Below are 17,059 nucleotides of genomic sequence, written 5' to 3' on the forward strand. Positions count from 1 at the left end.
TCCTGCCTTTTGGTCTGTTAGCCAAGTATAGAGCAGCTCCAGCAAGAAGAACCCCTCACTATCAGGACCCAGCCTGTGTGCCTGAGAAGGGGGAATTTCTAATTACTGTGAACTGTAACTAGCAAGGATTCTGACTGCAACCAGCCCAGAAAATGTTTCACTGCCTGGTGCACTTTCACAGACTTCACATACAGATAGGCTGTTTTCATTCTCCTCCTCTCCTTTAGCACATTTCTCAAAGCCATTTACAATCTGTGGCACTGCATTTTTAAAGCAAAGGATGGGGCTGCAGGTGCTATCTAAAAATCAATGTCTTGCTTATTGACGTGTTAGCCTTTTTTTTATTAATGAAATAAATCATAGCAGTAAACCTGCCTTTTATGTTACCAGATTGTTGTATTGCTGGCCGCTCCCTCACACCCCTCTCCCTCCACCGATTGCAAAGACTTTTTGTTATGTTTTGGGTAGCCGAGGATGAGTAGAGTATAACAGTACTTTCTTAGCAGAGTCAAGCAGGCATTACACAACAGTAAGTTTTCACTTTCAATCTGTACAGAAAGTCCTGTGTATGCACAGTACAAGTCTAATCTAACAGGAGCAAGACGACTTGCATTCCATATACGTCTATCAGACAGTTCATATGTGAATGATCCACGCTGGCGTCTCACTTCAAGTGGTGTAGTAAATTTAGATTGTCCTTGTTTCAGTATTCCTGGTTTCTTAATTCTGACTAAAGATCCAGGCTGAATGTGTACTTCTCTGGCACCACGTTTTCTGTCAGTATAAGCCCTGCATTTGGCTTGTTGACGTTTCACAATGTCAGCAGTAGATGATTTTGTAGGCACAGTATTTTGAGGAAGTTTGAAGTCTGCAACATGTAACTTAGTGCGCATCTGTCTGCCATGTAGTAATTCAGCTGGTGATGCTTGGGTTGTTGCATGGCACGTTGCTCTGTATTTATGTAGGAACTCTGTTGTAAATACTTGCCAAGATTTCCTAGTAAGATTTGCTGTCTGTAGTGCTTTTTTCAGACTTCTGTTGAATAGCTCGATTTTTACATTTGCTTGTGGGTAATACACTAAAGATTTCCTATGCACAATATTCCTCTCTCTCAGAAAGGATTCAAACTCATATGAGACAAACTGTGGTCCGTTGTAATATTAACTCCTTTGGATTACCTTTTCTGCTGAAGACTGTAGACAGAAATGTTATTACTGTAGCTGATGTTATATGAGAAACAAATGCAATTTCAGGCCATTTACTGTAATAGTCTATCAAGGTTATAGCAAGTCTACAATCTATAGGAGCATCTGTAAAAGGACCGACAATATCAACACACACACACATCAATATTAAATAAGAATAATATATTGTAAGATAATTAATACATCACCGATTGAACACAACAAAACGTCTAGCGCAGCTTCCCTTGGCAGATTTTTGAAAGGAACATCAGCTGCGGGACACCGGGCCAAGTACAGCGAACTCTCAAAGCCAGATCAATCCGCACGTTTGCTTGTAGATGAAGTCCTGAAGCCCCCTTAACTGAGTTCTGTTTTTATGCTAGTGTAACAATAACATAATCAATTATAACAAAATGTAGCCTTAATCCTAATTCTAAATATATACCAAAATAATGGCCATACACCCCATGAGCTTTCTTCTTCATGACTAACATGTTTGTACTGTCTCTGGGATGATTTCCTTTTCCTTATCTCTTGTCTTAACATTTCCCAACAATATTTAAAAAGTTCTACATGAAAAACAAGTTTACCCTTTCATATCCTTAGCTCCAGCTAATGTCAGTACATCCATTTTGTAACTAAGGAGCCATATTGGATACACTTGATCACACTCACATTCAAACATGGCCTGCCATGTCACATTTGTATCACAAGCAATTACTTGATTCACTTTAATTTTGTACCAATATTCTGTCACTACAATTATTTTCTCCACAGGAATAAGTAAAATAAATATCAGCCAGGGATAATTATTTTTCAAAGGTTCTTAATTCAATACAATTTTGAAATTGGTTATGGAATAGACAAAACAAAATCTGATCACTTAGAAATGATGTTACACATACTATATTGTTAAAAGCAGCAATGTGCATACCTGTTTTTTTCTGAAATAAGTATGTCTACAGACACTTTGTATAATGGGATTTTTTATATAAATAGTGGCAGATTTAGTAAGGGTCGAACTGAAAATTCAGATACAAATTTTTTTGGTCAGAACTCAAGAATGCTTGGGACCTGGGGTTTTCTGGATAAATGATCTTTCCGTAATTTGGATCTTCTAACCTTAAGTCTACTAAAAATCATGAAAATATTAAATAAACTCAATAGGCTGGTTTTGCTTCCAATAAAGATTAATGATATCCCTGTTTGGATCAAGTACAAGATACTGTTTTATTATAAAAGAAAAAAAAATAATCAATGTTAAAAAATAAAATGGAGTCTGATCCTCTGCATACTACAAGCTGCGAGAATGGCAATACCAAAAAGGTGGAACACGGAGGAACCCTCCAGCAAAATAGACTGGTTCAGGAAACTGGAGGAGACGAAGACAATGTAAGAACTTTTAGCATTTAAAAAAACGGTAACATGAGACAGTTTGGAAAAATATGGAGTGATTGGAAAGACCTACAAAGCATATAGCATGGAAATACAAATAGGCAGACAGCAACTAAACGACTACTTTAATCTCAGATAAAACAAGTAAATGAAGAGTGGATATAAAGAGTTTGACAAAAGAAGTACCGATGAAGAGTGAATCTAGATTTGCTTCCAACCTCCCCCCTAGTTTTTAGCAGATGAGGATCAAGTACAAAGTATTGTTTTATTATTATAAAGAACAAGGGAATCATTTAAAAAAAAAAAATAGAAACATTTGTTAACATGGAGTATACAGGAGATGACTTTCTGGATATCAGGTTTCTAGATAAAGGACCCCATTCTACAAATTCCAACAATGGGAAGAACAGTATATACATTAAAAAAAATGTATAAAAGTGCAAGTATTGTTGGTGCAATCCTTATACATCTTACTGTGAGGGAATATCTATACACATGGCTGACCATGCAGCAAGATGCTTGTGATTAGGATCAAGTTGTATGTGAAATGACAGCCCTAGCATTGGGATGCCTGTAATTTGATTATGCTTGTTCCCTCACATCAATCAATCAAAAAACTCATCCGTGAACTATCTAGTCATTATAGCACGTGTAATAGTTTTATCCAGAAGAAAATTTCATAACACAGACTACATAAGTTCCATTAATAGCAGGAGGTGCTGAAATATATAACTGAGATATATGCTTTCACATATCAAATATTTCTGCAGATAGTTCCTTTAATATATAAAAAGGACCAATTCATTTTTATGGAGCCTTTGAACAGGCCATATAAATCCTTTGGAGGGACACATCCCTGATCTATAGAACTACAGGTGGGAATAATTTAACCTAAAATTAAATATCGACAGAAACAACAACAGTATTTTGTGTGGCACAAAACCTCTGTGGCTCTATGCCACGTAAAGCTGTACTGCTCCCTGTAAATCTCTATAACAAGACAGATATGTTCTATTCCTGTTCTATTTCTATGTCTAGTCTATGTTCTGCTTTTCATTCTGTGTATTGTAGCTCCTACATAATGAGAAATGATGCATTCTGTTAAAGAGCTAATCAGTCAGTTCCCTTGCCATTTAAGTGCTGCAGCAAAAGGGAAGTTGTGCTCACCACTAAACAACTTTAAATTAAGTGGAGGGTGCAGTGAGGGCATGGCCACAAAATGTGTAAAGACAAGATATTACAATACATTTGGATCGTTCCGTGTTCTTTTCATGCTTTCTATATTTGGATCTTTTAATAAATTGCATTTGTGGTTTTAGATAAAAATGAGTTCTTTGTGGTTTCTAAAACCTCTAAAATGGGAATGTTGATAAATGGACCTGTAAGTCATTTTGTGCATTCAGTTGTGGTGAGCACAACTTTCCTTTTTGTTCTAGTTTATACAGTGTAGAGGCCAGCTTTATGTTGTAGCTCCCATTGCAATTTCTGTCAAGATTCCTGTGATGTCCAATAAAAAGGAAATCATTTGAAATTATTAATCTTAGAAAGCAAGTTGTAGCAAAAACTGAACTAGAAATTGCCTAAAGAAATACAAGAATACGTAGAGGGGACGTGTCACCCTAAGGAATAATTACAAATTCTTTTGTATAGTGTTTATTACTTGCAATATATAAATTATTTAAATTGTTGTTGCCTTCAGTCTTGGAATTCACAATCACAGTGAGAAGGCAGCAGCCATTCAGGCAGAGAAAACAAAGATGGTGTGAAAAAGAAGAAGAAAAAGTGACCCACCTAGTTGCACCATCCCATCTATAAAGTCTGGAATCTCATATTTGAAATTTAAAATGTTACGTTAAATAAATAATTACTTAAAACCTATATGTCCAGTGAATGTCATGTTAAAACTAACAAGGAACAAGCATTCTAATACCCTGCCTAGCTTGAATTAAAAATGTGCCTATTTATTTAATTCAAGTTAGGCAGGGTGTAAGAATGCTAAGAAATTTAAGAGGCAATTGTTCATCCATTGATTGGAAGGGAGCTCCGTGTGGAAGGTTGGGAACGGAGTGTTATTTAACTAATGGGTTGTAGACATAATGCCGAGCTGTACTTTGGTTTGAATACCTCATATTCAATAGGGCCAATATAGATCTGTAGTAACTCGGGACCACGTCGAGAATCGGGAACCCCAATCTATCCACTGTTTGGGAGGGGACTCTGTGTGGGTGAAGGGTTTGTATTCCACGTGGATAAAGGGGGCAAACCAACCCTTTGAGTTCATCTCAGGTTGTTGCATAGCACACTAATTAGATGGACTTATCTCATCCGTTCCTGCACCTAACCCATTGGGGCAAATTCACTAAGGCGCGAAGCGCCGAACGCTAGCGTTCGGCATTTTCGCTACTGCGCAAATTCACTAACGAACGCTGGCGTAGTTTCGCTAGTGTTACTTCGCAACCTTACGCCAGGCGAATTTTCGCTAGCGACGAAACTACGCAAATTCACTAACTTGCGCAGTGTAGCGAACGCTACCTTTTACGCTAGACTTCCTTCGCCACCTCAGACCTGGCGAAGCGCAATAGAGTAGATAGGGATTGTTTCAAAAAAAGTCAAAATTTTTTCTAAGTCCCAAAAAACGCTGGCGTGTTTTCTACATGACGGGTGATAGGCTGAAAAAGATCGAAAATTTTTTGGGGCTCCCCTTCCTCCCCCCTACATTTCCTGACTCATGGCAATTTACCTAGACAGTGGGCACATGTGTAGGGCAAAATAAAATTTTTATTGGCTGATTTGAAGGTTTAGGCATTTGTAGTGCAGATACGTGTTCCTCCATTGAAATTTGAATTTCGCGCCGTATGCAAATTAGCGCAACTTCGCTTTATATAGCGAAACAACGCTAGCGCAACTTGGCAAACTTACGCTACCCCTGTGCGCAACTTTGCATTTTAGTGAATTTGCGGAGCGGTGGCGAAAATTCGCCTGGCGAAGTGCGGAGAAGTTGCGCCTGGCGCAACTTCGATTCTTAGTGAATTTGCCCCAATGTCTCCAGCTGTTCCATCACCTTGTTCCTAATTTTAGTTTTAACATGACCTTCACTGGACATATAGGTTTTAAGAAATTATTTATTGAAAGTTATGTTTTCATTTTCATATATGAGATTCCAGACTTTATAGATGGGTCCCTTTTTCTTCTTTTTTAACATACAATTATTGACCATGTGGAGGGAAGAGAAATGAGAGAAGTGCAGTGACGTGCAGAACAAAAAGTGAACGTAATTAACTGCCTTGCCTCTATGTCTGGGGCATAGGAGGGGCAAACATTATGGGGCACATTTATTAAGGGTCGAAGTGAAAAATCAAATTCAAATTTTTGAATGTTTTTTTTGGTCTAAACTCTCAAATTCGACTTGTGATTTATCCAAACTTGATTCGAGTTTTAATTCGAAATTCGAGATTTATAATAAACTGGCTCTTTAAGAACTCAAATTCGACTATTTGCCACCTAACACCTGTCGAATTATTGTATAACTCAATGGGAAAGGTCCAGGGATTAATTTGGTGATGTTTGTAGTCTTCCTGACATTTAAGTTTTTTTTGGAGAAAAAAACTGAAATCGAGTTTTTAAAATTCTAATCAAGTTTTTATAATTCAAATCAAAGTCAATTGAAGTTTTCGGATCAAGTTTACAAAATTTGATTTTTTTAATACATTTTGACTAGTCGAATTTTGAATTTATGGGGGTTTAAAAATATTTGAAATTTCACCCATGATAAAAGTGCCTCTCAATTATTGACAGCTAATATCTTTTTAACAGGTATGGATCTCACTTTGTGATTGGAGATATTTTTTTACCTGAACTGTGTGCTGTAGCATTAAGGTTTGCTTTAACTTTTTAAGTTTTAAAGTTAATTTATGTTCTTTTCTGCCTTAAATTACTTCCACTTCTTTGTTCAGCTTCTAGAGACAGTAGGCAAGTAGACTTAATTTGTTTATAGTTTGTTATTTAAATAATATGCCCATCAGTCAGTGTCGTAGTGAGTGGCGTATGCATCATTGACTTGAAATATATTTTCTTTTCACATTGTTAGTTTAATTTGTAGAATTTATGTACACTCTCAGAAACTTACAGCACCGTATTGGTGGACTTGCTACTGTGCTCAGTGACTGGAGCATATTATTCAAACCGGTGTATTATTATTTCATGAGATATGCACTAATACCAAACCCTCATCAGTGTTCCAAGGGAAGCTGAATGATTATAAAAGAGATAACTGCCACTACTTTTTGTTGCAAAATATAAAATGATGTTAGAAATATGCATTTGTCTTCACAAATCACAAATATATGGAAGCATATATAGGCTAGGCACATTTTTCAGAAAGCAATATTTCTTCATGAAGAATACTGTTGAATTTATATGACAGTTTAAAACTGGTTTGATGAATCTCCTATTACAAATGTATGCCTCCAGATTTAAAAGTTATCAGTGACATTAGCCTAGAGATACATTATTATAAAGTGATTAACAGTGTGAATATGGAAATTATTTAATTTTAATTAAATTATTTAAAATTAAATTATTTTAATTCAGTACCTCATCAAACAGGCTCAAAATATTCAAAATAGTTACTTTTAATTTGCCATATATTTTTGATCCACATAGTTACCTGAGGTGAAGTGATTTCTGGGATTTAAGGAAGGCTATGTATTTGTTTTTTTTAACTTTTCAGTAGTTACTTAATTGCACTCAATGTCATGCAACACCAAGCCAATAAAAAAATATATATTATTTTAAAATGTACCCAATCTGTATATACACCATTTTTTATACACATTATTCACAAATTATAGAGGCCTACATTGCTTTGCCATAGTTAGCGATCTATATTGATAGGCACCCCAGAGAGCACATTAACATATTATATAAAATACATTGTTATGCATTATCCATTTTTTATTGAGAATGAATATGTTTAAAGAGATACTGACATCAGAAAATAACCTTTTTTATGATCTAGCATAACATTATCTTTAAATGCTATTTATAATTTTGCCATACAACTATTTGCCTGATGCTTTTACATTACCTTTCTTACCACCATATACCTCTACGAAGGGGCTGCCATATTTGTGCAGCAGGAGTCCATTAGCATTAGAAACTCTAACTGACAGGTTAAGAAGGGACAGTCAGGTTGGCAAATCAGTAAGGTTTAGGAACTTCAAGTGACAATTACTTACAAAAACAGAATTATCAGCGAAAAACCATCAACATGTCCTATAGGTAACTTTTAATGTAAGTTAATAAAAATTAATATTTTGAAAAAAACATTTTAAGTGTCAGTATCACTTTAAGCAGAGATTGCATCTCATTCCCGTTAGCCCCTGCGCCAGTGCATCTAATTCCTTATTACATTCACACATTAATTTCATCAATTTCATTAACTTATTAAACAGGGAAATTGGATTACCCAGAGGAATACACACAGACAAAGGGTGAACAAACTAATATAAAACTTTATATCATGGATTCATGCAATCTATCGGTAAGCACTATGCAAGGGTCCAACCGCATTAAGCAAATAATCCACAAAAAATGCACAATAATTCACTTCAGGCATTTATTTGTGCAAATTCACCCTAGCAAATAATTACAAAAGAGTGAAAATTCAATATAGAAAAATATATAGAGACCTCCTGTCTAAGCACCCAATAGCGAAAAACGCATCAGCAGAGAGTGGCTGACATGAGGTATGCAGACAGGGGGAAGACACTGCCTTGTGGCATGTTATGACGTTATGTTTCTATATTGAATACAAACTCCTTGCATATAGTGCCCATATTGGTATCAAAACTTAGGACCCCAACGCTGTGTGTGGGGCAGATTTATCAAGGGATAGAATTTTTAGTTTATGGGAGTTCATAAAAACTCCATAAACTCAATTTTCGAGTTTTAAACAACCAATCAATTTTTTTTTAAAAAAAATCTGATTTTTTTAATTCGGTTGAATGGGATCAACCTGCAAACTTGAATTGAATTCGAAACTCGATTTTCAGGATGCCACCAAACAACGTCCAATTGATTCCAGGACATCCCTCATAGGCTAAAATGGCAATTCGGCAGGTTTAAAGTGGTGAATAGTCGAATTCTTAAAGGGCCTGTACATGATGAAATTTTATATTTTTTAAAAAAACTTGAATAGAATTTTAACTCCCTGGTCGAATTACACTAAAACCAACTAGAAAATTTGAATTTTCACTTCGACCCTTTAAAAATCTGTCCCTATGAATTAACAGACACTGTGAATTAAAACATTCCTATTAATTACAGACATTCTAAAAGCATCCATTAGAACAGATACCAACTTTACAGCTAAAATATCGAAAAGCAAATACATTAAATAGTGTGAACCAATAACACTACCTCTATTGCACTTGTACAACTGCAGTTAGGTTTCCACTGCACATTCTTCATCCATTTTCGATCATAATTTAAAAAAATTAAGTTCATATTTATAGTGTTAAAACAATTATTCAAATAGTGCCATGCAAATGTCAAATGCATCTTTAATTTATTCCATACAGAATGCCAAAATCAATTTATCAACTGTTCTTTCTAGAGCAGAGGAGCAAGTTGGTTATTTACAACCAAATAATGTATTACATTTATACCAGAGCAGCAGTATTTACTCCTTGGAACTGTTATAGAGATTCATGTTAAGGGTAAATCTGCCCCTAAGGGCAGATTTATCAAAGGTCGAGGTGAGTTTTCGAATGAAAAAATTTTTAATTTCAAGCTATTTTTTGTGTACTTCGACTATGGAATAGTCCAAATTCGATTTGAATTTGAAAACAATGCAAAAATTAGAATATCAAAATTTATCATGTACTTTCTTTTTAAAAATTCGACTTTGACCATTTGCCATCATAAACCTGCCGAATTGCTGCTTTAGCCTATGGGGGACCTCCTAGAATCTATTTGGAGTCAATTGGTGGACTTTGAAAAATCAAAGTTTTTTTTTGGGAAAAACTTTGAATCGAATTTGATCGAATGCGCTATTCCTTCGATGCATAAAATTTAAATTTGGTCGAATACGGACCTCTTTGATCAAAAACGGACCTATTCGACCAAAAAAAAAAACTTCGACTTAATTGACCTTGATAAATATGCCCCTAAGAGATGCATTTAGTACAGGGACCAAGTAAGTCAGGGACATACAGTGAAGGTGCTGGGACAAAATTTCACAGTGGAAGGAGCACTTCCATAATCCATCTTTTACAGAAATATAATCATTTTATGACCATCTTATGTTGGAAAGGTCATCAACAACATCCTGAATTCTTCTTCCTCAACAGTTTTGCAGGTAATTTGCAATTCCAGTGGTGACAAAAATATCACAAATGCCCACTAGAATATCTCAATGCATTTTGTTTTGCCAGAAACAAAGGCAGAAAAAAACCCGAATCTCATTATTATAATTTCTTCTTACACTCCAAAAAACATACCGGCAGTTTAATTAGTTCCTGATAAAACTAGCTCTTTAAATTTTCTGCAGCATTTATTGAATTAGTTACATAAGTTAGTCACATTGTAACTGCTATTTTAATAGTGGTATACAGTGTTACAGCCTTTAATGCTTAAAACTTAAATCTGCTCAATTATCTGCACCTCTTAAAAAAGGAAACTATGATTTTTCAGCTTGTGCCCTGCTCTTATAAGGCTGAATATTAATACTGTTCAATACATAGAGTCTCTGCAGTGTGTTTTATCTTTAGGTTTTATGTATCATTCATGTTAAAAAGTAGCAACATTTCCATGGACACGTTGAACCTGAGAGTTGTTATACTCATTTATACTTGAAAAATGGTTACTTCAGTGGACTGGAAATAATGCAATTCTCATTATATATAAATCACAATCTAATAGCACAAAAGGCAAGGTTTAAACACTATTAGGCATCGGATGTGAAGCTGGCATTTATACTGTACATTTATCTACCTGACTGACTTTCCTAATTATCTATCTGTTGGTCCTGTACGTGCAGCTTAATACTACCAATTTCTCTGTAAGCACTGAATCCTGCTCATTAAAAAGATGTTTCAGTTGTCTTTGGCGATTAGCAGTATCAGCTGATGTCTCAGTGTCAGGCTGACACAACATTGCTTATTTTAGTGATAGCTATACCATTTGAATGCATATAATTTTGAGTTATTGAAGCATTGAAAAGAGGAATAACATAATATACACTGTTATGGCAGAGCAATTCATACACTTGATGTAAGTCACAGTCAGAAATGTCATTATCCATCCAGCAGCAGTATGTTTCAGCAGTAACTCCATGATTATTAGAATGATTCACCATAGAATGTCAATCAAGTTGCAGACTTGATAATAAACGCATAGAAACTTTATTTTCAATAATATTCCTAACTTTCATATGATTTATTAAAAATGTCATTTATAGGATTGTCCCATTTACATTAACCATTAGGAACCAGAATGCAACTAGGTTTGATGGTTTCTACAGGTATTAATCTAGTCCAGAGTGTTCTTAATTTGGCACTAGTTCATGTGTATAGAATCAATGGAATGTTACCATAGTTGTTTGTGGTCTTGGTGTGTCTTCAGGCTCAGGAGGAACAGTTTTATGGACCATGTCCTTGTCGTACCCTTACACACTTTTTCATATGTTACATATATTTGATTGGCATCTTCAAAGGTGCATAGCAAGTAAAGCTTTAGGCGAATTTTCGCCAGCAACCGATTCACCACACTTTGCCAGGCGCAAATTCGTTACCACTACGATAATTCACTAAAATGCAAAGTTGCATCTTAGCAGCCTGAACGCAGAGTAAGCATTTCTTAGCGAACTTTCGCTAGCGTTCAATTCTGCCTAGCGAGAATTCGTTAGTACTCTTACGCTAAGGTAAATTAGGGCGGGTACATATAGCTCGTATAGACATCTTTTTTAGAGACGTTGGTTAAAATGCTTGAAGTGGCTACTTATTATTACACATGCCCAAGGAAGCAAAATAAAGATTAAAGGGATCCTCTAAAGTCCTAGACATGAGCCTATCCTAAAACAAATGTTGCATGCCCCTCAAATTGGTTTAAAAATCTAACACAAAAGTCTTTAAAGGAGAAGGAAACAAAAAAAACGATACTACCTCAAATGTGTTTTCTATCAGGCCCCCTCCTGAAACGCCATTCAAAAAACTCAGAATTTATACCTGCTTCTGTGCACCATCCTTCCTAAGTTTCGCCCTTTAGCACAGTTTGACACCGCAATTTTAATATAGGCGCGTCACTTCCGCCCTGCATATAGTACAGACCTCAGTCAGACAGTGCCGATGCTTGGCTGCAGCTCCCCTCCTTAGCTCCTGCGCTCGCTCACTGACAGACAGTAAATTAAAACCAGAGCGAGCGCAGGAGCTTCAAAGCTTCCCCTAGGTTCCTGGAAACGCGAAGCTGCATAGCTAATAAAGCTCAGATTAATGAGGCGGGGGCAGAGAGGTCAGTGATGACGGCACGGCTGTGTCATGTGACCGCATCTTCATCGCTGCACAAGGAAGATAAAACACTCTTGTGCGCATGCGCAGGGCACTGATAGAAGCTATTGCGCATGCGTGTGCCCTAATCATAAGGATTTCTTACAGAAACAAAGGTAAGCTTTCTCATACATGTCTATGCTTTTTCAAAAATCGATTGCAGCTAAAAGATTTAGGGGAAAACCAATGAGGGAATGCTTGCTGGCAACTATATATACTATACATTGTCAACACTTACAGCTTAAGTTATTTTTTGGCTTTCCTTCTCCTTTAATACTTGGGACTTTTTAGGCAATCCCGCTTTAAAAAATGAAAATACGCCGTTTTTTACAACTTTTACAACTTTCCGGCATACAGGATATGATGTCACTGTGATAAGATTGAGGAGGATGTAGCTTTGTTTTATCAGTTCGCCTGGTCTAAGGTGGCAAAGGAAACTCTGGCGAAAGAGGTAACTTTCTGTAAAATTCAAATTTTAGTGAATTTGCAGAGTAATGACCGTTTGCCTGAGCGAAAAGCTCAGGTTCGAATATACGATATCGACGTTCTCTTTCCCTAACAAATTATCCTCCACACCGGTTAGTAAATAGTAAATGTCCCTGCGAATGGGATTTCTGGCGAATTGCCACTAGCGACGACCACTTCGCCCTTCAGTAAATCTGCCCCTATAACTGGAGAACATAAAGCAGAAATGTGAATGCAGGTGCTTTTTAAATGCAAGCTGACATTTATCATTCATGTATTTTTGCTTCTGTGTGTGCAGTGCAAGTGTGTTAATCAAAGCAGATTGTGCAGGAGCAGCTGACAGTCAGTCACAAGATGCATAAACATGCTTCTACAGTATATCAGGCATAATGCATATATTTATGGGAGAATTTAATATTGGTCACTAACGCAAAAATTGTTCGAAATGCAAATATATGTTCACAAAGTGAACAATTTTGCCTTTGCAAACACTTGCTCCTCACAAGACACTAGGATAGCGAGTTTTATAGTTAGCAATAGCCTGCTGTGTATGTAATAAAACTTCTTAATGAAAAAGTTGTTACGTTTGCTCCAAAAGTTTATGCCACCTTCAAGCAGGTGTTAAAGGTTTGCAATGCGCAATTAAGATTTGCAATAAAAAGTCTAATGAAGAATATTACATTCCCACATGCAAATTTTTATTCTTATTTGTGAGCAAATGTGTTCTTTTTGCGGATTTTATTACATTTCCCCCTTAGTTTCTTTAATTCTGGAATTAGCTTTTGTAATATTGGAGTAACTAAATCATTCTAAAGCTCCTAATTCCTAAGAACAGTGTCAGTGTGAGTAGATATGTGTATCCTTCATTTAACATGGCAATTGTTTTCCAAGAATGCCACACTTTTGAATGAACTCCAGCGAAATTATTTGCAGGCAGCTCATCCATGCTTTCACTGAAACTGACAGGTGATGATTACAGAAGTGTTAAATCCATGCTCCTGATCACATTAATTGTGACCTTTCAGTCTGATTCTGATATAGTGTTGTCTTTTAGACAATCGCTTTAGAGGGGTACTGTCATGGGAAAATGTTTTTCTCAATATGCTCCAGCACACTTCTGCACTGAAATTCGTTTTTCAAAAGAGATATATTTAATTTTGAAATGTGACATGGGGCTAGACATAGGGGCCCATTTACTTAGCTTGAGTGAAGGAATAGAGGAAAAAAACTTCGAATTTCGAATGTTTTTTTTGGCTACTTCGACCATCGAATGGGCTACTTCGACCTTCGACTACGAATCGAACGATTCAAACTAAAAATCGTTCGACTATTCAACCATTCGATAGTCAAAGTACTGTCTCTTTAAGAAAAAACTTCGACCCCTAGTTCGCCACCTAAAAGCTACCGAGGTCAATGTTAGCCTATGGGGAAGGTCCCCATAGGCTTCCTAAGCATTTTTTGGTCGAACAAAAATCGTTCGATCGATGTATTAAAATCCTTCGAAGGATTTTATAGTTCGATCAAACGAATATTCAAAGTCAAAGGATTTAACTTCGACAGTTGAATATCGAGTGTTAATTAACCCTCGATATTTGACCCTAAGTAAATCTGCCCCATATTGTCAGTTTCTCAGGTGCCACCGTCATGTGACTTGTGCTCTGATAAACATCAGTCACTCTTTACTGCTCAATGCAAGTTGAAGTGATATCATTCCCCCTCCCCCCAGCAGCCCATCAGCAAAACAATGGGAAGGTAACCAGGTAATAGCTCCCTGGTAAATATAAGAACAGCACTCAATAGTAAAAATCCATGTTACATGGAGACACCTTCGGTTACATTGAGTAGGAGAAACAATAGCCTGTCTGAAAGCAGTTCCATCCTAAAGTGCTGGCACTTTCTGAAAGCACATGACCAGGCAAAATGACCTGAGATCAGTGTCAGACTGGCCCACCGGGATACCAGGAAAACTCCCAGTGGGCCCAGGTATCAGTGGGCCCTTCTGCTCACCCAATTATTTGCCTTGTATGTCTATACCACAGCCATTCCCCCATTTCTAAGAGAGAAGAGAGGAAATGGAGGGAAGAATGGATGATAATATGTGATTAAGTGATTAAAATGATAAAGAAAGAAGAAAAAGAAGAAAAGTCAATGTAGAAAAAAAGGAAAAATTATTTTCGAGAGTGGGCCCGCGCTCAAAGGTTTTCTGGTGGGCCCCAGGCATCCCAGTCCGACACTGCCTGAGATGGCTGCCTACACACTAATATTACAACTAAAAAATGCACTTGTTAGGTTAGGAATTACATTTTACATGGTAGAGTGAATTATTTGTAGTTTATATAACAATTAGCATCAACAATATATCTAAACTAAATGATAAAAGAGAATTGCAGGTACCAAGGAAGATAAGGCTGTAAAGGAAGGGATAAAGGAAGAGGAGAAGATAGACAATAAAGTAGACTATTTTTCAATATTTTTTTCTATATCCACATGAACATATGCAAAAGTTTTATTAGTAATAAGGTCTAGAAGTGTATTTATCAAATGGTGAATTCTAGCTTTCACCAACTAATAAATATGCTTCTAAAAATCCCATAGGAATGAACAGAAAGAGGGTTTTTCTGTGGAGAGCTCTAATCTCACATTTCATAAATCTGCCTCATAGTTAGATAATTTGGGTTGAATCAAGTTCAACCCTTCCAAATGATCCCTAGTACATGTATTGCATACAGACATACCTACATTATACAGACCTTTTGACAAAGTCAAATGTATAACAATATATCAACACATTAGTCTTGTATATTGTTCTTGTGCAAGGTATATATACACCCATAAAGGTGATTTAGAATGAATGTCTATGGAGGGTAATATTTATTTTAAATCATATTTACTTCAAAACAAACCACACTCACAAGTCTTAGATGCAATCAAAAAATGATTTTATTCAACGTTTCAGCCACTCCACTCATGCCGTCTTCAGGAAGTGAAAACTGTACACAAAGTTAATTCTTTTTAAAGAAGGAGGAAAGGCGCCAAATTCTACGTGACGTGATCAGCGGGCGTAACCTCACCCTGTGAACCGTTATCACCATACAATTACATATGAATTAACCATAGATCAATGTATATCAAAACTTAAACGTGCATAAATGTGAGCATACAAATATCACAGGGACTAAATCCCCCTTTTTTATAATAAAAACAGAAAAAAAATTTCTATCCCGGTGCAGGAAAATTAGAATAGCCATATAGTACCCTGCCAGGTGGCTTGTTCGGCTAAATCATAACTGCACCATTGTAGCCTCCAATCCAAGTACAGAACAATGTATAAGCTGACAACCTAAAGGACACTGCTCCAGTGACAGCCAGTACAAAGCCTACGCAGGCTCAACATTGCAGTTACCGTCACAACATAGGGTTTATTAAGTAATATGTACAGGGAGCCAATCCATATATATTACTTTATACGCCCTATGTTGCGACGGTAACCGCTCAAACTTTCCAGGAAAGTGATAAAGTACAAAGTAACCTGGGCATGAAAACCAAGCCTCTGTTATATGAAACATTGTTGTATCCATAGTCCTTTCGCAGTTTCAAGAATATCTAGTTTTATAAATAACCATTCCCCTGAAATCTTATCCTAATTAACATTCATATTAGGCCCCTGATCCAATGCTTTGGGACTCTTACTGCATTGCATGATCATTTTGTCACCCAATGCGTAACTGATTACCAATGTGGCCATTGTGCCATAACCAGTGGAAGCTCATTTATTAAAAGTTGAATTGTAGTGGTTTTACAGGTTTTTGAAACCATGATTATTAAAGAAAGAAAAAAAAGCTGAAAGATGTGGTAAAAAAATACGAATACCTCGAAAACCTCAAAAAAAATGTATGTTTTTCGGACAATTCTCAGTGAAAAGAAAATCAGAAAATCTCTAAAAGTCTGAATTGATTAAAAGTTTGTCAGACTTACCGATCCGGGAGGAACCGTTGATGTTGAAGAAGACAACCCTTACAGCCCCCTCACAAGTGCAACCCCCAATTAGGCACAGAGGGAGGCTACTGAAGGTGAGGTATGGGAGCCTGTGTATCTAACTGGATACTCTGATCTGTAGGATAGCTTCAGGTGCCGGGTAACGTGACTGCAGGAATAAGGGATTAGCAGTGTAAACAGCGGGAAGCGGGAATCTGTAGTCACAGGAGAGAAGTTCTCAGCAATCACCTTGGCGTCAGCTGTAACAGGTCCTGGCGTAGCGTCCAGCAGGAATGAAGGTCGGCTCTAGTGAAGAAGATAGGCCACGTAACCTCACAACACTGGGAGATCAGGTAGACGTTCCAGTAGGCGAATTGGAGAACACAAGGCTGGATACCCAGGGGTTAATTTCTAGCATGGACGGTCAGGCAAGCAAGGTTGGCAACAGTAAATCACAGTCCATGCAAAAGTGACAAGGGTTAGTGTAGTAGGGTA

Source organism: Xenopus laevis, chromosome 3S (genome assembly GCF_017654675.1).
Source record: "Xenopus laevis strain J_2021 chromosome 3S, Xenopus_laevis_v10.1, whole genome shotgun sequence".
Lineage (NCBI taxonomy): Eukaryota > Metazoa > Chordata > Amphibia > Anura > Pipidae > Xenopus > Xenopus laevis.